The sequence below is a fragment of the Alosa sapidissima genome, chromosome 14, assembly GCF_018492685.1.
Source record: "Alosa sapidissima isolate fAloSap1 chromosome 14, fAloSap1.pri, whole genome shotgun sequence".
NCBI lineage: Eukaryota > Metazoa > Chordata > Actinopteri > Clupeiformes > Clupeidae > Alosa > Alosa sapidissima.
Window position 1 is genome coordinate 21662967 of NC_055970.1, and position 23278 is coordinate 21686244.

General features: G+C 41.6%; 1 protein-coding gene across 3 annotated transcripts in view; it reads right to left on the reverse strand.

Annotated features, from left to right (window-relative positions):
• lingo2 (leucine rich repeat and Ig domain containing 2) overlaps positions 1–23278 on the reverse strand; it is a 258806-nt gene that overhangs the window by 172364 nt on the left and 63164 nt on the right. Inside the window, exon 1 of one of the 3 annotated variants that reach the window (XM_042062158.1) lies at positions 19337–19633. The exons of the other annotated variants lie outside the window; for them this stretch is intronic. The gene's annotated coding sequence lies outside the window, so the exon portion shown is untranslated. Of the gene's footprint in view, positions 1–19336; positions 19634–23278 lie in introns of those variants that run through there. 3 annotated transcript variants of the gene reach the window in all.

Here is a 23278-nt window from a genome sequence, read left to right on the forward strand (position 1 = left end):
TCTCTCTAAACAATCACAAGTAGGGCAGGTCATCACAGTTCATCCATTGCAACTGGATTGATGAAAGGTCACTTACACCTGTAGGCTACATTGTATTTGGGAAAAGCAAAAGGTATCAGCATAATGTTATTTATTTATTTATTTATTTTGTATGTATTTATAAACAAAAACATCTCTGTCAGTTCCATGCCGTTTTCAACAGCTATCAAAAACAAAGGTCATTTTTGGATGGATGGATTTTTTGTGAATGTTTCTTCTTCTACATAAGATTTTAGTCATCTTTAGTTCATGTAATACTTTATTGTCAATGCACAAATTAAGTAACAGTAGTCTGAAACGTTATTGTTAATGCACAAATTAAGTAACAGTAGTCTGAAACGAAATGCTGTTTTACATCTAACCAGTGGTGCAAATAACTGACATGTCCAAATGGGCCTTGATGAAATGCGTCGCTAGACTGTTCATACACATTTTAACGGGCCAAAGTTGAAGAGCTTTTGTCCGTTATTGTTCGTGCAAATATAGGCTGATTCATGTTCCCTTGCATTGTGTAACTAAGGTCCATGGCTAGTCTGGCTTTCATCAGACCAAGCTCAATCTTTTAAGAAATCAAAAAATAAATAGCGGGCAGATCAGGCTGGGTTCACCCAGCCTAGTCCATAGGCACCCGATATTGTTTAATTTTCAGATTGAGATATACACGCTCTGGCTATTGTAAATGCAAAAATGCATTAGGGAGTTATAACAAAACTGTAACTAACAAACTAGATCCTAATAGAAAGCTGTTAGCTTCCCTAAGCTACAGGTAGGATTATAAGGTAGGCCTATTTACAACATAAATTGTCAATAGGCTATGCTGGCGACACAAATAAAATCTCCTTTGGAAACCAATGGCTTACGACTTACAGTATCAAGCGGACTTAAACTGCCATATCGTGGCGAAAATTTGTAATAAGATTCACGCAGCTCCATGAGTCAAGGAAAGCGCGAATTAAGTAGCCACTTCTAAATGGGACCCACTACACAGTAGCTTAAGGTGTGTTGCTAAAGCAGCCATAATGAAATGAAGGTGTCATTGTTTGGATACTTCACACACACGTGCTTTTTAATTTCACAGACTACAACTACCAAGCTGGAATCAAAGCACATCGATTCCCCTCTCACACCCTGCACGCACTTAAAACAAAATAAACAGGCGTCTCAGTCTCACGCATGTATAGGCAAAACTGTATCAGACCGGTGTAACGTTGGTAAATCTTCCATTGCACAGAATGATTTTGTAGCACGTGCAATAAATGACAGTCGAAAGATACAAACAGTGCTGCTATCAATTTGCTTGGTATAACCGCATTTATAGTTTTCTACAAATGCAATCAATCAAATGGGCCTCCATCACTCAACCAACGCTAACGGTAACATTACCTAGGTCCTTATTGATATTACAAGATTAACGTACCTGCAGTAAAAACCAAGCATGTCCGATAAACATCCTCACTTCATCCTCACTTACACTTCATGTGAACATCGTCCTGTCCTTATTAGATGTTCGCTGCGGTAAATTACAGTCCTTGTAGGAAGTGTCCATTGTTTTTCCAACCCACTTTTAACTTCCAACAAAATTACGTCTCACTGCAACGATGCGCCATCTAGTGGACAAACGACTACTTATCGCCAATACTGAAAATGCAGCCATGATAATGATGATGAATATTTTGGCTTTCTTTTGATCCTACTGAATTTGTAATTATGTATCGGCCGTTCTAATACCGATAGTATGTGGGTGCCTGTGTGTGTGCATGTTTATATGTGTGCACCGCCATTTACAGGGCAATGAGTGTACAGTCACTAAATGTACACATAACCTAATTTTTTTAGCCCCCCCCATGGATGAAATTCTACGAAACTTGGCATACCCCCAGACCCCCAGAGAATGCCAGGTCAATCATACACATAAAATTTGGTGCAGTTCTGAACATCTTTTGAATGACAACTGAAGATAACTGAACTGAAGATAGGGGCGATTAAAGCAGAATAATATTGCATTTTCATTTTTTACCGGGGGGGGGGGGGGGGGGGGGGGGGCAAATCACAAATGAGTGATTATGAGCCAGGTTGATGTGGGCCCTTGAGACCAACATACCATAAAAGATTCACAGAGAACTGTGTCTGCCCTACCCTCCTTTCGGGGGGTCCAGTCCAGCGGGGGGGCTGCAGATGAAAACGAAAAATGACGGTTCCATGCTATCCATGTGGGGGTACATGCCCACCAAGTTTTGTGTACCCCGATCTTTCAGTGTCCCGGGAATCCTTGTTGGTGTACGTCACTAAATGTACACATAAATTATTTTATTGTAAGGCCCCCCATGAACGAAAGTACACAAAACTTGGCATGCATTCAGAGGGTGTCATAATGATCCTACACTTTTAATTTCGTGCAGTTTTGACCTTGTCAGCCAGAGATATTGTGATGAAAACACCTCATTTTTTGCTTTTTAATTTTTAACTAGGTGGCGCTATACATGAAATAAGTGGTAATGGGATGGGTTGACATGCCCCCTTAAGACCAACATACAAAAAAAAGGTGGACCTCCTAGGCCCTACGGTTCTCGAGATATTCACAGAAAACTGTCTCCGGCCACCTACAGGCCAGTTGGTGTATAGTAACATAAATTAATTTATTGTGTGGCCCCCCATGAACGGAATTCCACAAAACTTGGCGTGCATACAGAGGGTGTCATAATGATCCTACACTTCCAATTTCGTGCAGTTTTGACTATGTTAGGTCACAGATACCTTCAATTACACCACCTCATTTTTACTTTTTTGTGTTTAACTAGGTGGCGCTATACATGAAATGAGTGGTTATGGAATGGGTTGACATGGACCCTTGAGATCAACATACAAAAAAAAAATGGTCCTCCTAAACCCTACGGTTTTCGAGATATTCACAGAAAACTGTGTCTGCCCTACCCTCCTTTCGGGGGGTCCAATTCAGCGGGGGGGCTACAGATCAAAACGAAAAACGATGGTTCCATGCTATCCATGTGGGGTTACATGTCCACCAAGTTTTGTGTACCCCGGTCTTTCAGTGTCCCGGGAATCATTGACGGAAATTTGGGCATGCGAAAAAGAAAAAAAAAAAAAAGAAAAAAAAAAAAAAAAATCTGACTAAACCTATATGACCGCCGCTTCGCTGCGCGGCGGTCATAATAACTCGAATGAAATCATTCTTGGATCATAGAAGAGGTAAATGTCTTACAATGTTATTAATTTATATGATTTTGGTAGCACTGCACTACACAAACTGAGCCCACAAGCTAGCAAACATGACACGAGCTAAAAGGACATCTAGTCCGGCAGCCAAATGCCATAATTTAGGTGAACCTGTTTTTTTTCGGTTAAAGTTTTTTTTTTTTTGCTGTTTCTTGCTGTCAAGGGGTAACTCAATAAGTTTAGAGAGGGTGCCCGGTGATATCCCTTGGGCAATTCTCGATATTAAGCCTTTCTTGTCCAATGTGTTGAATATAAGGCAAGGCACCACAGGTGAATAGGGTAAAATAATTAACTAGCAGATATCACTATGAAACTTTCCCAGTTGATTACTTACATTAATATGGAAAAGAAATGTATTACAAGTTATCTGTAAAATAAAGTTTAAATATGCAAATTAAGCATAATCTAATTAAATATGTGCTGATTTGCATAAACTAAAAAAAACTAAATCGGAACATTGGATGATGCCAGGTTCAAAATTACTTTTTCATTGTGTTGACACATTAGATGAAAAGTCTTTTACACAGGGAATTTTAGATATCTCTTTTATTTATTCCGTAAATCAGAAAATACTGCCAATAGCCTTTTAAAAAAATTCATTTTCGCCATGTTTTTAGGAATAAAATGTAATATAAAAAGGCTAGGAATAACATATCAACAAACCCCTCTGTAGAAGCATTCTAAATATAGTTAGGTATAAGAAAGTTTGTTGTATGTAGGTGCTTCTGAAGTGCCGAGTTCATTCTCAGAGTGGGAGAGGAAACTAATCCACGGGTGCTACGTGCTAGCATCTCTCACTAGCAAGTCTCCATAGAAATGCATGGGGTTAGTTTGTAACGCCAATATGGCAGTGTTCTACACATATCCGACCCCTTTCATGTGTTGTGATCTCACTGTTGGAGCAAGGCTGGTGTTGTGAAGTCTTGTGCACGCCGAAATAGATGCCCGATAAGTGCCCAAAAAGTGCTACAATATGGCTGCTGAGTGGAAGGACTTACTGCATGTATGCTATGTAAATGATTACTGTTAGCCTAAACTGCCCTCTTTTAGCTTATTTCTACAGGGTGTCTGTTCTACTGTTCTAATATGTATAAAATATACATTTATTTTTATTCTTTATTGCAGTAGTAGTCTATGCTCAGAGCCTAAACTCGTCATTCAAAAAGAGAATATTCATTTTTAAGTAGGCTATTGAAGTATATGGAGCCTGAAGCGAAGGAATACTTCAGTTGGAAATTCAACTGCCATTTGAAGAAAGATTCATTGATTCGTTACTAAGCTCAACCAGTCTACCAGAAAATGTCAAACTTGCACCAAACTACAGTACATTTTGGAGATGATCAGATGTGGCTGCAAGAGTGAAAATCCTTGTAGCTCTAACAGATGCAGTTGCCAGGTTAATGGTGCCTTGCACAATATTCTCTGCATGTTTTAGGGTAGGATGAGCCAGAACTGGACAATTATCAGAACTAATACTAGGAAAAGTGTACATATTCAGAATTATTACAGGCAATATCTGAAATTATAAATTAATTATTTGACATAGAAAAGGGTTATATTTTCCCAATTTGAATGCAGTATTGTCTGAATAACTATCACACTGCAAACTGTATTTTAGTACATTCTATTTGAGTTGATTATTTGCTTTTCCTATTTTTTTTTTCTTCATGATTTCGGCACATATGGCTTTAATGGTTAATGTAGGACATTGCCCAAGGGATATCACACTGGGCACCCTCCTAAATATTAAAGAGCCACCCCAAGTCAACAAGTCTAAGCAAAAATTAATACATAAATAACCCACAAAACCAGGTCTGACCCCATGGCTCCCTGACTGGCATTATCTGAAACATGGAAATTCATTAATTCACTTAGTAAAGGGTTAAATTGTCCAAATTTGAATGTACTGTCTGAAAAACTATCACACAGAACATTGTATTTTAGTACATTTTAATTGAGTTGATTTGCATTTAATATGAGTATGCCTACTCATCTTGAAATTAGAGGTATATCCTATTTCATGATTTTGGCACATTGGGCTTTTCATATTTAAACATTAAATTACAGAAAACTTGTAATACAAATTTCTTGTGTAAAAGACTTTTCATCTAATATGTAAACACAATGAAAAAGTAATTTTGAACCCGGCTTCATCTAATGTTCAGATTTTTTTCTTTTTAAACTTTATGCAAATCAGCACATATTTAATTAGATTGTGCCTAATTTGCATATTCAAACATTACATTTCAGATAACCTGTAATACATTTTTTTTCCATATTAATGTAAGTTGCTAGTTATTTTTTTACCCTATTCACCTGTAGTGTCTTACCTTGTATTCAATACATTGAACAAGAAAGGGTTAATATACAAAATTGCCCAAGGGATATCACTGGGCACCCTCCTAAATCTTAAAGAGATACCCCTGGTCTACAAGATTCTGCAAAAAAAAAAACTTTAACCGACAAAACCAGGTCTGACCCCATGGCTGCCGGACTAATCTCCAGGTGTAAACGTTTGCCAATGGGTTGCATATTGTAGCCTACTCAAATGTCAGTAAACCAAGTAGGCCTTAATTAACTTACTTTCATAATTAGGCAGGTTAGCAACACTAGGTTGAGATGACAGATGCAAGTAAAGCAGATCATTAACGTTAGCCTTCTATTTATTGTCATCAAAACTGCAGAGGAGTGAACAAGATAGGGCAATCTCTCTGCAGAAGTGAGTGTGGCATCTGAGTCAATATTCTGCGCGAGGGGCTGTTGTGGTAACCATGATGATTGGTCTAATTTGCGAAAAAGTTGCAGTGTTTGGACAAAATTGCGAGGTCGCCCAGAATTCACGAGGATTCGCTAAATTTGCGTTAATTGTTGCGATCGCAACATCGCGAATTCTTGGAAGGTCTCAAGGTCACTTCCCTCTCATCTCTCTGGGCATAGGTGCTGGTCCCCGAGGTGCAGCAGGGCTGGCTTTGGCTCCTAACCGCAGCCATAGCAGTCCTAAACAGGATGACTTGCTAAGGGAACTATGACGGCTTGTCTTGCCTGCTGTTTTTATGTATTGTACTGTTGTACTCCGTGTAATACTCTCTGTTGTTGTTGAGTGCTGACGGGTGTAGTATGTCATGTTCATTCCCTTGGTGATGTACATCTTCAGAGTGCAGTGAAGGTGTTTAGGTGTGAAGGTGATTAGCTAGATTTACTGTGCGATAAATCATGTGTGTTTTAAGTGTCACACCGGTTGCATAGTAAAGTCTCTCGCTGCTCTGTCTGGCATGATGTTTGTGTGTGATGCGCTTTGTGTTGCACTCAGTGCACGAAAAATATGTTATGAGATACTTACTTACTTACAGTAATTACCTACTTACTAACTTACTTTGGCTGAAGCACTCTATAAATCTGACTCGAAATCTAATGTCTATCCACATGGGTTTGTTTATTAGACAGCAGCACTGCCACGGAAACTTATCTTTGATCATCATGCTAAGAGTTTGACCAAACTGAGTGCAGCAGCTATTGCAGTTGTCCTAGTAATGAATCCCAGCCCAGAACTCAAATAAAGTTCTGATAGTGGAGCTCAAATTAAGAATTGAAATTAACCTACTTGAACAGTGGAGCCTTGTTTGCTTTCAGTCAAACCTTGTGGTAAGTCTGGTTGCCAGGATGCTCTATCACATACAATAAAACTGTTGAAGAGTACATGTGTGAAAAAAACACAGCTGATAGTGTTTTCTTCTAAGAGACCTCCCAAAGAGATCCCTGTTCTCCTGACATACAATACAGGGGTAGTCTGTTCTACAGGGAATGTGCAACCACAGCTCCGCGTTTCTATGCAAGTTCCATAAATCCTGTGGAGTTGGGAGATAAGGCGTGCGAGAAAGGAGCAAAAAAGCCAGAGAAAAAGGGGGAGATGAAAGTGAAGGCAACAGAGAAAGAGAGGAATAAGAAAGAAAATGAGAGGGGCAGGAAAGAGCAAATGCACATTACAAATACGGAGACAGGGAGAGAGAGAGGGAGAGAGAGATAGAGAGAGAGAGAGAGATGTACCAGTAGACAAGTGCTATTTCAAGAAAAAGTCCTTGTATATGGGTCTAGAGGCATTTCTTAGTAAAAGTTGGGAACAGGACTTTTTATCATAATTAACATGTGCTGAGTCCAACTAGCCCTGTTCCCAAGCAGAACTTTGAGTTTTTGACCATCTAATTAGCATAAACAAAATGGCTGCCAAAATGGCGATTTTGGGCACTTTCTTCAGACGGGCATCATTATACCATGTAAATAAATTAAATTAATATTGTTCACATCTGTGCATCTCAGAAATCTCCTGTGGGCAATAAATAAAAAGTAAAGGCTATGAAAAATATAAAAATGCAAAAAAAAAAAAACTATTATTATTATTAAACTATTATTATCACCTTATAATACTCTTGACTATGTTTACGGTCCTCTTTGGCAAAGAGTGTGGCCTGACTTCATTGGTAAACATATTCTTCGTGGTGGGTGGACACATGTTTGGAGTTTAAAATCATTGGAGTTCCTTTGAACTAATCACGAACAACCGTAGAAATATCAGTAGAATATTGCTATGTTTCAGTGTAATAAAGTGTGTACATTTCTAAATATAAATAGAATACTATGGGTGGGATAGGGGCAAAATGTTCGCCTCCTTGTTGTCCCTGTGAAGGTTGCCATCGACATGGACACCTCAACAGGCACAGGCAAGGAGGCACCGGGGGGGGGGGGGGGGGGGGCGTTGATGGAGGGGTGTGAGGAACCAGTGATGCGTTGAGCAGTTTTCACCATCCTCTGCCGTCTTTTCCAGTCGGAGGCAGAGCAGTTGCCATAACATACTGTGACACAGTTGGTGAGGATGCTCTCAATGGTGCAGCGGTAGAGGTTTAGAAGTTCACCAGCATCTGAGGAGAGAGGTTGTGTTCTTTAGTCTCTTCAGGAAGAAGAGATGCTGGTGAGCCTTCTTGATCAAGGTAGAGGTGTTGAGGGTCCAAGAGAGGTCCACAGAGATGTGGACACCCAGAAACATGAACTGGTGACATGCTCCACCTCAGTCCTGTTGATGAGGATGGGGCTTTGTGTGCTAGCTTTTGACTTCCTGAAGTCCACAATGAGGTCTTTGGTCCTCTTGGTGTTGAGAGCCAGGTTGTTGTCGGTGCTCCGCGATGTTAGGTGCTGGACCTCCTCCCTGCAGGCTGTCTCATTATTGTTGCTGATGAGAGCAATCACTGTAGTGTTGTCTGCAAACTTGACAATGGTGTTAGAGCCATGTACAGGTATGCAGTTGTAGGTAAGAGGGAGTAAAGGAGGGCTCAGCACACGCCAGTGTTCAGGGTGAGGGTTGAGTGGGTGAGGTTATCTAATCTAATCTAATCTGTTGGTTAGGAAGTCCAGAATCTAGTTTCAGAGGGAGGTATTGATGTCCAGTTCACTGAGTTTGGTGAGCAGTTTGGAGGGGATAATAGTGTTGAATGCTGAACTGAAGTCAATGAACAGCATTCTCACATAGGTGTTGCTATTGTCAAGGAGGGACAGGGCAGAGTGAATTTCCGTAAAGATGGCATCCTCTGTGCTCCTGTTCTGGCAAATTCTCTTGAAGCATTCTATACTGCAAACAAAATCTACCTCTGGGTACAAATAAAGTAACTTAAACGTGAACTTGCACTAGTTATAAAGTTATTCATCTAGCTAGGGGTGTGAATCTCTCATGTAAAAGACGATACGATTCGCATCTAGATACATGGGCACGATTCGATACAAGAAAAGATACATGTTTATAAAAAACGATTCAGTACAATTCGATGCGATGCGATTCGATGCAATTCGATGCAGTTCAAGAATGGAAAGCATTCTGAAAGATTTTTTATAATTTGCTCAAGGTGCACATTCATTTTATATTATCAATTATCATGGTTGTCAATTAGGCAACAAAATGTGTCAATATGATTATCTAAACTGAGGTTTGTTTCATATACTGTATTGAAATGAAAAAAGAAAAGTCTACATTTCAGTCAAACACAGCAGCCAAATACAACATAAAAATACATTTTTATAGACTTTACAGATTTTATAGTTATATCTGATTGTTTTCATGGAGCTGTAGCCTTGTTGAGGTAAGACAATACCGAAATAAAATAAAACAGTGCTTAAGACACTCTTGGCCTTTTCTCATATAGGCCTAGCCTACCCTACAAGAATAAAATAGGCCTACAAATCAATGAACTCTCAGGGCTTATTTTGTTCCGAAAGTAGACCTAATGCAGAAACCTAAAATGCCACAAGTCTGAGTGATTATGAACAAAATCATTGGTTAATAATTTATGCATCGTTTTAGCAGCAAGGGCCAAATTATTATTTAACATTAAGGAAATCCCTTCATCAAAGGTAAGGCTACTCTACAGACTATCGTTGCTGTTTAGGAATGCTGTAAATTCTTAATTTCGCACTGGATTTCGAAAAACAAAAGCCGACCGAGTGCAAGTTGTCACATGCTTAAGTTGCAATAGATGTATGGGTAATGAAGTCATTTGACAACTTTGGGCAATGAATGTAACCAAAAACGAACTGCATTACCCACAATTCCGTGCCACGTATAGTTTTAAAACCAGAAGTGGGGTGAACGCGGTGCTTGGAACGTAAATGAGCGTCTGAGCGAGCAGAAAAGGTTGTGCACCGATTCATAACAAGTAAATCGATATAACGACCGGTTCATTTCAGTTTTTTTCCGATACGGGGCTTCACGTATCGATGTAGCCGTATCTTACACGTTAAAAACGGATACCGATACGTATCGGCTAATCTTTACACCCCTACATCTAGCTATTAATTCACAGGACATGCAATCATTTTACTAACACAAATGTTATGAAGAAATATGGGTGACACTTTATGGTAAAGGTACATGAATTATCATGAATTCATGCATTAATTAATTCATGATTTATGCATTACTTCATTCCTTTATATCCTATGAATCATCAGGAATTGACATGAATTCATATACTCTCATTCATGATGACCTCATGTATGAACAACACATCAACTAAAGCATTAGGTGTGATGGGTATATCATTATGATTTATGATTTCTTAAGCATGATCATCATGATTACATGAATTTTAGGATAATTGCTCATGCATTTATCATGTCTGTGGCCCCTCAAATAAAATAGTGAATAATGACATGTGTTTAGAGAACTCCAAAGTTATGTTCAAATCAGAATTCAAAAATAATTCATAATGATGTGCCCACCGTACATAATAGTAATGTGTTCATGTATGAGGTCACAACTATGAACTCAGTAAATTCCTGATGATTAATTAGATATTAATGAATGAATACATAAATCATGAATTAATTAATGTACCCTTACCGTAAAATGTTACCGAAATGGGTAAAGGCCTGTGTAACTTACTCCGAAACTACATACATTACCAACCCAATTCGCTTCAATTATGTAAATGTAATGTAAATCAGGTTTTATAAGTATACTTGGGTATACAAGGAATTTGGTTTCTGCATGTATCCCATCCGTGAATTAGTGAACACACAGGTCACACATTGAAGCACACATTAACCTGGAGCAGTGAGCTGCCTTGCTACATTGATGCTCGGGGAGCAGTGAGGGGTTAGGTGCCTTGCTCAAGGGCACTTCAGCCGTGGATGTGGGCATGGGAGACTAGTGCTCAACCTTTCCACCACCCACATTTTTCCTACTGGTCGGGGATCGAACCGGCAACCCTTTGGTTTCAAGCCCGAAGACCTAACCAGTAGGCCACAATTTTAAACTTTACATTTCATCACTACACATCTTTTTTGACCCTCAAAAAACATAAGTCTCATTCGTCAAATACCGTGTGCCTGCTCAGTTATAAAATTTTAACAATTACATTTTTCAAAAAGGTTTTTTCAGATAATTAACATGGGCATAATACTAGATTTTTTTTATTTTTTTCACAGCCTGTATTCTTGATCTATTGGCCAAGGAAGATTTCTGTGAACAATATGAATTAATTTACATGGTATAATGACATCCGCCCAATGAAAGTGCCCAAAATCGGCATTTTGGTTTATGCTAATTCGATGGTCATAAACTCAAAATTCAGCTTGGGAACAGGGCTAGTTGGATTCAGCACATCTTAATTATGTTAAAAAGTCCTGTTCCCAACTTTTACTAAACATTGCCTCTAGGAAGCACATATCTCAAAAATATCACCTGTCTACAGGGATGTTAGCACCCGTTAAAATTAATTTTCTTTTATTTGCAAATGCAATGGCTCATGCTGTATTTTCGGAGGACATTACAGCTTCTTTTTGTTTATTGTCCTCTGAAATAATAGTTTATGGCCGATTTATGCGAATCCTCAGACAATTTCTATTCCATCCCCAAAGATTTATTTTCTCCACTGCCATTGTGCTGCTCACCATCGCTGTAATTTTACATTTGAACACACTCGTGTGCTTGGCCATACTGATAACTATAAACAATAACCACATCTGCTGGTTTGTTTTATATATGTTTAGATTTAAAATGCGGGCTTAACACAATATTGCTATTTCCTCGCCACCAGCCGGCATGCTATGAATACTAATGGCAGTAATCTGTTGGTCATAAAGAGCAGGATGTGCTGAGACACTGCAGTCTGGAGACACGGTGGACAAGCCAACACAACCGGTCGAGGAGATGAACAACTACACACAATCCGCCTCAGAGACTGTAAAGGCTCCCGTTAGCCTACCTCTATCATCCAGTAAATAGGGGAAACAAGCTTGCAAGAGCTGTCCTCTTTACTTAACCCCACATGAAGCACACTGAGTTAATTTCACAGAGCTGCTCTCATGAGTCTGTTTATCTGTGAGGGAGGGCAGAGGGGGCCGATATCTCATGAGGGGGTGCACATTTCCCATGATCCTTCATCAAAATGTCCATCTCACTGGCTGTGAAAGGGCCAGGGCAGAGACGAAATGAGATGGCACTCTCCATGAGGGCCACGTTAGGCTGCAGAGTGGGCAGCACCATAGGTCAGGGGGGCGAGGGAGATCCCGTCTCACTGCACACTGCCAGGGCATTTAAAGCTCTGTTGCTGACACACGTTGTCAATCTCGGTGGGTTCCCAGCATGAAAAATACCCTACCCCTCACACACACACAACACACACACAGACACACACACACACACAGAACCCTAACCCTAACCCACCCTCTCTCCCACTCACATAAATGAGTAAGAGCTTTTAAAAGCCTTTTGCTGGATGCAGTGCCCTGTTGCGCACACACACTCTCAGACCATCACAATCATCTGAGTCCATGGACACTCACAAAGCATTAAGCCCACACATTTAGCTTACAGACTGTCTCCGGAGCCAGACCAGTTATTTTATGCATGATTTTTTTTATAGATTATTTTGTTTTTTTGTTCCCCACTTGTTCTTCTGTTTTTGGGTCTGCACCTCCACAAATGGAGGAGGTGAGGATTGGAGAGCTAATTAGCTGGGAAAAATGGTAGGCAGCCACGGCGGTGAACTTAGCGTGGCTAATTTTATTTGTACCTCAGGAAGAAGGGTTATATTCCCAGCGCCACGGAACTCTCGGTCATAAACTCTAATTATGTAGCATCTAATTACCTGCCTAATTTGCACCTGAGTCCAATAGATTGGTTTGTTCTCCTGCAATACTGTGCCTGGCTTTTCATTTCCCGCTCATTTACTTGTCTTGTCTCAGAGTTGGAGAAAAGTACTTACTTCATCGACCTTGTTCTTGGCCTGTGACCTTGGCTCATGTTTCACAATATTGCTTATCTTTACATCTGGCGAGTAAATAATTGAAAATTAAGAGAAAGCATAAAAACATAATGGACTGGCTGAATGAATAAACAGCACAGTACAACATTGGGCTGTGAAGAGGTACTTGTGAACAGATGTTATCCCCAGATGTACAGATGTACTCTTTATGGCTTTCCCTCATTGTGATTGTAATACAGGAGAGGCGGTAGCAAGCACAAGACTTCCCAGCCTCCCTTGGGTTTCATCCAGCGTTGAAGGAACAAGGTAGTTGAGCCATAGCATGGGTCAAACATAAGCAAAAACAAGTGGAGCAAAGAGAGCCTGAATCATGTGGGCTCTTCTCTTTAATCCACTATAATTATGACTCTCTTTTATGCTCCGCAGATTCAATGTACAGTCTGCGGTAGGTCGAAAGGATAATCAGCTGAGCATAGCCCTCCAAAAGCAGTGGACAACCTCTGACGCAGGCACAGAGAGAAGCACAGAGAGCAGTACTGTAAACTCAAGAAATACAGCACGTGTGTCTCAGGGCATGCATATGTGCACAGCATATATAACTCCATTGTTTATCTATCAGCATGAGTTATGATCTGGAGAAGGATCTTTGAGTTTGGATGAGAGGAGAATGCAAGTATCTAATCAAATATAAGGCTTTAGTTGAACTTAGCACTGCATAGAGTGCATTGCAATGGTACAGCATACTTGCAGTCTCGTTATATACAGTGAAACTTTACCATCTACACCAACGGATACCAGTAAAATATGATGTCCAAGCTTTGTTTAACTTTTCAAAGGCCAGTACCATAATCGCTTGGGAGAAAAGGCGTGGGATCCTCCCAGAGGATGACGACCCTAGCTGAACTGCAGCCAATGCAAAGGCTGAGACAGCAAGGCCATGATATAATTTCTACAGGTAATTGCTGCTAGTAATCACAAGCCTTCGAAGTGCAAAACAACCTTTGGCATTTCCACTGTGCCAGAGCCAACCAACAGGTCAGGTAGTCTGTGACCGTAAGCAGTAAATCTGACTAATTACTGCTCTGTGTGTGCGCATGAATATGTGATTGTTGTGTGTGTGTATGTGTGTGTGTGTGTGTGTGTGTGTTTTGTGAAGCAGTGCACTTGGTAACAAACAAATACCTTGAATACCAAATACATAAACATGAGCATACATACACAACTATGCACATTCATCCATGCACACTGCATCCACTTCCTCCACACACACACAAACACACACACACACACACACACACACACACACACACACAAGGGTTCTTTGCAGTAAGGATGGGCGATATAGAGCGCCCATCAGCACCCACAATCCTCCCTTGCCCCTCAATGTACGTCAGCTCCCAAATTCCCAAAATAACTTGCTTCTGATTGGCAAAAGACCCGATCACATCCTGTACCTTTCCCCCACCTCTCCTCACTCAACTCTGGTGCAGCCTGAATTCCCTCTTTCTTTTTGAGCTGTTGAAAAATATCTACTGATTTTCTTCTGCCCCCCCCCCCCCCCCTTTCTCTGCTGGTAAAGCATCCCTGCCTTGAACCCATATATCACTCCTGCGGGCGTGTTTGTTCCAATGGGCATGTCTGCAGGGAAAGTTAACTTTGTTTAGTCTTCCGTTTTCTCTTTTGAGACATCCTTGTGTGAGTTTTCTCTCTCTCTCTCTCTCTCTCTCTCTGTCTCAAGTGTTTGTTCTTTGTTTTGTACAGTAACGATAAATCACACTTGTTATTAGGGGTTAGAGAAGAGGCCTGATTTGTGCTTGCTGAATGTGCTTGCAAAGCAATTAAGTCTGAAGTAATACTGCAAGAGGTTTGTTTTTAATTTTGCTTTGGACGGAGGCAAAAAACAAAACAAAACCAAAAACAAGCACAAAAACAAACTCACTGAAATCCTAAAATAGGTATTGACGCTTAGTGTGTGATGGAGAGGTGACATTTTTTGTAAAATTTGATTTGACTAATTAAAAACACAGAGCTGACATTTGTCACCTGCAGGCGTTACTGCAAACACACTTGTTTTCTCCCCCTCTAAGCTTTGACCGTCGGGACCAATGGCAACGTGTCTGCTGAGGAGGACGCATTGTCACAACAACGGGGCCCTCCACTGTGCTGGCCCTGGTTGGGTAGTGCAATGTGTCCTTTAACTCCTGAGTACATTTACCTAGTTCATCCAGGAAGGGAAATAAACAGTATGGTGTTCAATGTGTCTTTGTTCACTAACTGACTAACGGACTTTTCACAACACCCGAGACAAAACAAAAACAGCACGACCAAAACAAATGAAAATCAATTTAATTAAATGCTTTCTACTATGCCATCAAGTGAAGATTTTTGAACCGCTGGGAATGCTGACTGCAGAAGCACAACTAGCACCCCCCCTCGACCCACTCACCACCACCACATACACACACACACACACACACACACACACACACAAACACACACACAGTTGGTCCTGGTGGCAGGAGGCGTTTTGGCAGTGGGGATGTGTAGTGGCATTCTAGGACTGATCTATATGGTGTTTGTATCTGGCCCTCAACTCTGGCAGCGCGCTGAGGCGCATCGATACTGACCGGAAACAAGGCAGTGAGTGAGTGAAGGCCGCCTCTCAGGGGCGCTTCCTCGCTCACACACTCACTCACTCACTCACTCAATCGGACACCCATATGTCTTGTTTTAAGGAACTGAACTCTATGCCCTCCATTCAACCCAACATACAGTCAAAAAGACATTTGGATTGTGTGTATGTGTGTGTGTGCCTACGTGCCTGCGTGCATGTGTGTGTGTCTCTGTGTGTTTGTGTGTGCGTGTGTGTGTGTGTGTGTGATATTGAAGAGGAGTCAGCGGTGTTCCTACACTAGTGGTGTTAGCAGGAAAGCGGTGTTAGAAGGGAAAGCAAAACATTAAAAAATATGTGAAAAGAGAGTAAGTAACTCTCCAAAAACTACTCTTTTACCAATCACAGACAAGGTTTCCCACATTAATTTCTCACCCAAAAAATCTTCATTGGTAAACCTTCAGTTTCAGTTGTGTCGAAAATGACGACTTACTGTACAGTAAATAATGAACGAATCCCATTTTGTCCAGAGCAGTATGCGGTGAGAGCACTCTCAGGGGTGAGTGTACACTGCCCTGCCCCGCACTCGTATTTATGTAACTGCAATTCAGTGGAGGCTAATTAGAAGTGTGCTGGGCCTACAGCTGTGTGGGCACACTTCAGATAAAAATAAATAAAAATGCCCCGTCTCTGCATTCATGAAATACAAATATTCTAACAAAAGCCTTGTGTACTGCATAGCTACAATAATACATTCCCATGGATTCACTGATTAACATTTCATGTCTGCCATTGTATTTTTCAGGTTAGTTTTGAATTTATTTCTGTTTCCCGATTTCTCTGATTTTTTTTTCTTTGTTTTTTTTTTTTATTGGGGTCCAGTTCAACTACTACAGTGGTAGCTGTGAGTCAAAAAAAATTCAGATCGTTTCCCAGCGTCTCTTCTGAAACACCGATATGTCACTCATGCATCCGTTGCATTGCCAAGCCATCACAAACACCTCAGTATCTGGGCCTCAGAGAGGGAAGTACTGGGGGAATACAAATCAACTTGAAGGGGAACAGCAGGAGAGAAGAGGAGAGGAGAGGAGAGATAGGTAGATAGACAGAGTTAGAGACAGAAAGAGAGAGTGGGACAAGGGTAGGTGATGCATAGTTGAAAGTGATGCATACTGAAAGATAAAAGTCTCAAAGATTGCACACGACAGATAGGGCACAATCTATCAGTTTCCTATCGAGTGTTTTTGTCTCAGTAACTGGAATTGATTCAATATGAAAATAGGCAGATCTAAAGGTTAAACTACTCATTCTTGACTAAATCAGATAAATAAACTGATATGTTTTTTTCTCCTCTCAAACTGAATGATTTGCTGTCATGACAAATGACTATTTTTTTTAAGCCTCTCTTCTATCAATTACTTGGATGCGCCAGTCAATGCTGGATTACATTAGCCTTCAGCTAGGCTGCCACTGTCTCAAGGAGTCTGACACAGCCATATCTCAGCTGACTGATGATGTCGTCAGCAGGTGCCATCGAGAGTCTGTGTCTTCATTCGCTTATCGACGGCAGTAAATTTATGCATGACTTTTGCTATCTCCGCTTTCACATTTGACCCAACAGGCAACAGATTTCTACCCGCTGTTCGCCAAGCGATATTTATCAGCATCTCAAATTTAAAGAAAGAGAGAGGAGGGGAGAGGACAGGCAGAGAGAGAGCAGGGACAGAGTGAGATAGGGAGAGATACGAGGAGAAAGGGAGGGGAAACAAGCAAGAAAGAGAAACTGTGAGTGCAAGGGGTGCACATTTTTTTGTCAAGGTGGGCAGATCAATCAGATCGATAATTGCTTCTCTAGCACTTCAACTCCCAAGTGAGTGTTTGCTTTAAAATGCAGTGAGGCTGGATTTTAGACACCAGGTGTGTGTGTGTGTGTGAAGTGTGTGTGCGGGCATGGGGCATGGATGGATTTGGGGATTAAGCTTCGGTATGGAGGCATCTAATTCAGTCCAACTGGAAGCAACGGCATACGAAAGGGGCGGGTATTAATGATGAATGAGGACCCCCTTTGTCAACATCTCTCTCTCTCTCCCCCCTCTCTCTCTCTCTCTCGTGCTTCTTCCCTCTAAAAGCTTCAGAGCTCTTTACTTATTTATCCGTTTTAAACTCCTCAAACCCCCTCCCTCCTTTTAGGCTCAAATGCATCCGTTACAATGCGATTAAAGGCCTTTGACCCTTCCTGTCTGCTAGCAAGGCTATCAAGCCTGATTCCACCCCACTGAACTAGTGGCGTACTTCGACACGATAGTGCCGGTCAAGTATGTCCACATTGGCAGCTGAGGCATCTTGGCTGTGCTCCATGATCTGTGTTGGCTATGAATGAGTAGTGACAGGACCCTAAACCAGTCCCAGGGGAGTTTGCTGCATGAAGCCAAGTCAGAGCGAAGTGCACTTCGATGGCCCATCCCTGACAAAGTAATGTCACCTATTTTTTATGAGCTAAAGTGGTCGCAGGGAGGGACTTTCTGAGAGCCTCTGGAGAAGGTTGCCTTTATGGAATTTGTTTTCATCCATTCCATCAAAGGCCGCTATCCCTCCTGGACACCCACACTCCAACTTACCCCACCCTCCCACCTCAACCTCCCTGTTTTCTCTCCTCTCTTCACCTCATCCTCCTCTGCCGTCCTCATCCTCCTCTTCTCTCTCCACCTCCTCCTCCTCTCCCCACCTTATTCCCCTATGATCTAGTGACCAGTCTGCTCACTAACCTTCTTTCCAATACCTCTGACATCATTGCCTTGGTATACAGTACACCTTCCTCTCTTCACACCTTGTACCTTTCCACTTTCCCTTTATTCACCTCTCTCTCTCTCCCTCCCTCTCTCTCTCTCTGTTATCTATTCTTCAGCTAAATGGCAGAGCACTGTACTTATGTGCAGTTTGATGGCAGTGTGCCATCTAAAGTCTCTCATAGTGTCCATCACCACCGACTCTCTATCCCTGCTACTGTTGCCTCCACCACTCTGTCAGGTGAACTTATAAAGCCCTGGCAGGAAAATCATAAAACAAGATGGTGCTACATGATGATCGTTTTTGATGGATTCATAATTTGCACACATTTTGGTGAGTGTTACACAGTGACAGTATTCACTCAGCTAAGGGTGCCGCAAGTAAAAGCTATTAGAGCCATAGGCTTACTGATAAACACAGCAAAAATAGCCTACATAAGCAAACTAAAACAGCCCTTCCTCAACCCGTCCTGGCGTCCCTCTCAAAACACCTATCCAAAACATTTGCGCACAGGAATGAGCAATTGGGACATGGTAGCACATACAGCATTAAGCGCCGCAAATTAAACTGCCTTATCGTATTTTCACAACGTCAAAAATGTTAGGCCTAGAGCACCATTTTTGTAAAAAGCCTTTCGGCCTGCCGTAGCCAGCCAGTATAGGCTAACATTAGAAAAATACCCTCATAATACAGTTTGCTCAGAATGCAGACACCCACGAAAATAGAGAGAAAGATGAGAAGCCCCAAATTCAACTAGTTTAGATATGTAGCAAGCATAATCGTTGAGCTAATTCAGAAGTTAGCAATATTAGGCTATGTAGGCTACAGTTAAGTAGCCTACATGAGAAGCTGTAGCCAAATTGGAAACAGTTCCAGAAAATAAATACCAAAATCTCTCCCAAAACAACCTACCTACCTGTCACACAGCAGAATGCGTCTATTTTCAGGTTCTTCAACTTCATGAGTTGCCGCAATCTATCCTTGACTGGCTGTGCTGAAGCGCTAGGTAGCCTATAACCTCCGTGGTTTCCATGAGCTACAGTAGGCCTACTCCCACATATTGGACTGTGCTTCAAAGAAAGTGTCACAGAGTTTGTTAATAATGATGAAGGCTGGTAGACTACACAGTTCTTGAACTTTTGTGTGTGTGTGTGTGTGTGTAGGTCTCATCCATGGTAACTCTCCATGATAGTGGTAGTTCTCCATCTTTGCCAGGTGGCAGAGTAACATTAGTGAGCCACACACTAGGCCTACAGGAGGCTCTGGTCCTCCAGGGCACCACACACAGTCGTTTCACAACTTCCTTGTCCACTGCTACTGCTGGCTGCACAGGTTTTCTCTAATTAAAGGTGTAATATAAAATATGAGTGGGTGAGTGAGACTTCATAAATAGACTCTGGACCATAACCACTGATACAGTGAATCAAATCAGGGGCCTAAGAATGAAGCTCAATAGTGCTACAGTAACTACTGCTTTACCTCATATTGCAATTGCCTACAAGGTTGATTTGTAATTCACTGGCTCACTAGCAAAACATAGCAATGACTCCTTCAGAAATGATCTCCTACCCCACATCTAAGACATTATTTCTAAGGTCCTGACCGAATGCTGAAGAGCTCATGGATAATTACCCTTTCCTTTCCCAAATCTAAAACAAATCTTTCTAGGTATAACCTGTAGTTGAAATATGGCTATTTTTTCCATGATGTCATGATGCCATACATACAACTAATTTCACCTCTGTTGCGCACCCCGCCCCACTTTCATCTATCAGACATTCACATTACATTGCATCACGTCACAGGAGGGTCTTCCACTCTCGTTTGTGATCTTATTAATATGATAAGTATCATTTTGGAATCAGAGCCCTGTTGGTGGCACCTCTCCACCCAGCGTCGCTTCGAATAAACATCCGTGGCACCATGGAATGTGCTTCTCAAGCTGTTTGTCTGGCACTGTGCGGCTCAAAGCCTCCCTGGGCAGTTGATTAGAGGTTTACTTGACATCACTCAACACTGACCTGCAGGTAATCTTTGATCCCGCACGAGTCCTTTGTGGCTACGGGCACCATTCAGTGCAAGGGTGAGAGATAGAGAGAGGGGGAGAGAGAAGAAACACCTGCAATCAGTTAACTCATCTCTACTGTGGCTTCAGAGGCTGGTCCATCTCTCTGTTCGGTCGACACAAATGCCTCCAGCTTGTGAGTCAAATGTGAAGTGTGTTTCTCTTCGCTCCCTTCTCTCTCTCTCTCGCTCTCTCTCTTCACCAGGAGATTGCGCTTATTCCCCGAGCCCTGCTTGTTGTGACCTGCTCTGATGCTGTTTAAAGTTCCCTTTCTGCTTGTTTGGCCCTCCTCTCTGCTCCTCTCAACTCCCAGCTTTCTACTTGCCTTCTCACCACTCTCTGTTCAGACCCTGAATTGACCTGAGGTAAAAAAAAACTGAAGCCACAGTGGTGAAAAAAGAAAATAAAGAAAATAAAAACATGTTTTTCTTCCTCCAACTGACTGCATAGTAAGGAATTTGGCCTTAGTGAAGATCGTCAGGAAGCGAGTGGGAGAGAGATGGCTTGGGAATTGGGAAATGACAACAGGTCGGATTTGAACCTGGGTCCCTGTGGGCAACCGGACCTAAGTATGGTATGGATGCGGCATCCAATTGTGCCACAGCGCCCCCCACGACGTTTATTTTATACATTTTGAGGGGCGGTAAAGAAACCTCTTGGACATAATGGCTTGACCAATGCATGTGCACAACAGCTATCAGTTAACATGAAGTGTGGGGGTTAAAGAATCGATCTGCAATTGACACTGGGATGAGATGAGTGAGTGATAGACAGAGAAAGAGTCATGAGAGAGAGACAGAGAGAGAGAGAGAGACATCTGCCTGATGCCTTGTATGATATCAAAGGGCATCTTCAGACGTTGAAGCCCAGATGTACTGTAGCATTGCCAATCTGATCATTTTGAAAGATGAGAAGCTCTCAGCCCATCTCTTGCGAGGCCTCTTGTCAGTGCTGATTAAGGACCCCAAAAGTGGCTACTTCACCCAACGAGGTCCTCCAAACACATCATCCCAAAGAGCGTAGCAGCATCGTCGCCATAGTTGCGAGGGCATGAAGACACAGCCCGGCGATGAGCAGCTTGGCAGACTGTCTCCCGTTCCCCCCTGCTTCACCTGCCTACACAGTCGTCTCTCTCCTCTCCTCTTTACCTGCAGGAATATGGCTGCCATGGCAGCAGCAACCTCTTCATGCTTTCAAATCAGCGAAAGCAATCTGCAGGCACTTAATGGGAGCAGGATTAAAGTGTGACCATCAGCATATGATGGCTTATTGTGTCTTTTAACCTTGACCGTCTCCCCACTGGAAACCTCAACATATATTCACCGCTAGATACAAGAGTGTGGACATAGGAACTAGGAACTATCACTCATTGTTGTATTGTCAGTTGACAGCCAAAATCATGTAAATTGTGGCAATATACATGCAGTGGTGGAAATCTCTCTCCTTGGGCATGTAATTCAACTGAGAAAAGAGAGCTGTGTAAAATGAGGACAGTGGAAACTCTCAGGTGAATAACCAATAAAAAAGCTAATAGCAAACTGAGATAATAACCTCAGACACCTTCAGGGTCAACAACATTGTTATTATTGTTATTTCTTCTCATATAGACATTGACTGGGGAGAATGGTGGACATTACAATGTTTTTTTTTTCACTACTCTACCACTGAGCCAGTAGAAAGGGGACAGGGTAACATAGATGGGGAGGGGGGAGAAAAAGCCAGAAAGATTTACTGTTCAATTACAGTCTTAGGGCAGAGTCTCTGGCAGGCTGGTAGAGTTGAGCATAGAAGCTACCAAAATTATACCTCAGGGAGAGAGATATCCTCTCAGCCTCTGACAGTAAAAAAAGAGGGAGACAAGAAAGGGACAGTCATCCTATTAAAATCGCCAGTCATTCACAAAAGAGAAATAAAGGGCTTAAGCCACTGAGTGTGGGCAGAAGTCATTTCTCTCTCAGCCTTGCTCTTTCTCTTCCTCCTCTTTCTCTATTTACCATCTCCATTTGTCTGTGTATGTGTACCTGTGACATGTGCATATATATGAGGTAAATAAAACCTTATTCTATGTTTGTTTTTGTGCAGTGCACGCATTTTTTGACGCGTGGGTGTGTGTGCATGCGTGCGCGTGCGTGCGAGTGCGTGTGTGTGTGTGTGTTTTAATGTGTACACTAACAGTGCAGGGATGATAAGGGGTTGTCAGTGATCATACTGAGTGATGCATACATTTCTCTGTCTTAAAAGAAACAGAGAAATAGAACTGTATGCGGAATAAGGAAGGAAGCACAAGCCCATGAAATACCCAGTCCCTCCAGGATTTCGCGAGGATTTTTTGAGATTGTTGCGATCTAAAATGCCTGATTTCGCGACAACTTTTGTAAAAAATTGCGATGGAAGTTGCGGTGTTTTTAGCTGTTTGTTGCGAAGAAATTGTGAGAGGAAGTGAAAATTGCACAAATAGTTTTTTAATCGAGGGTAATTAAGGTTAGTCCCAGTATTAAGGTAAGACCAAATTACACGGATCATCTTGATGCTTTTTAAAAAGGATAAATAAAGGTAAATAGTAAGGGTTACAGAAAATCAAAGTAGGCCTACTTTATTTGTGTAAATACTTTGACTGGGGTAATTCACAAAGCAGTAGGCCTATAACCTTTCGTAGAACTGTCCAAAAAAGACAGCCCCCTAAAGAGATGGCATAATGTCATATGTTTCAATACATTCATATATGTTGTAATTCATATTAAGTTCATATATTTTTAATAATTCATATTCTGTGACTTGCATAATTACTGATAG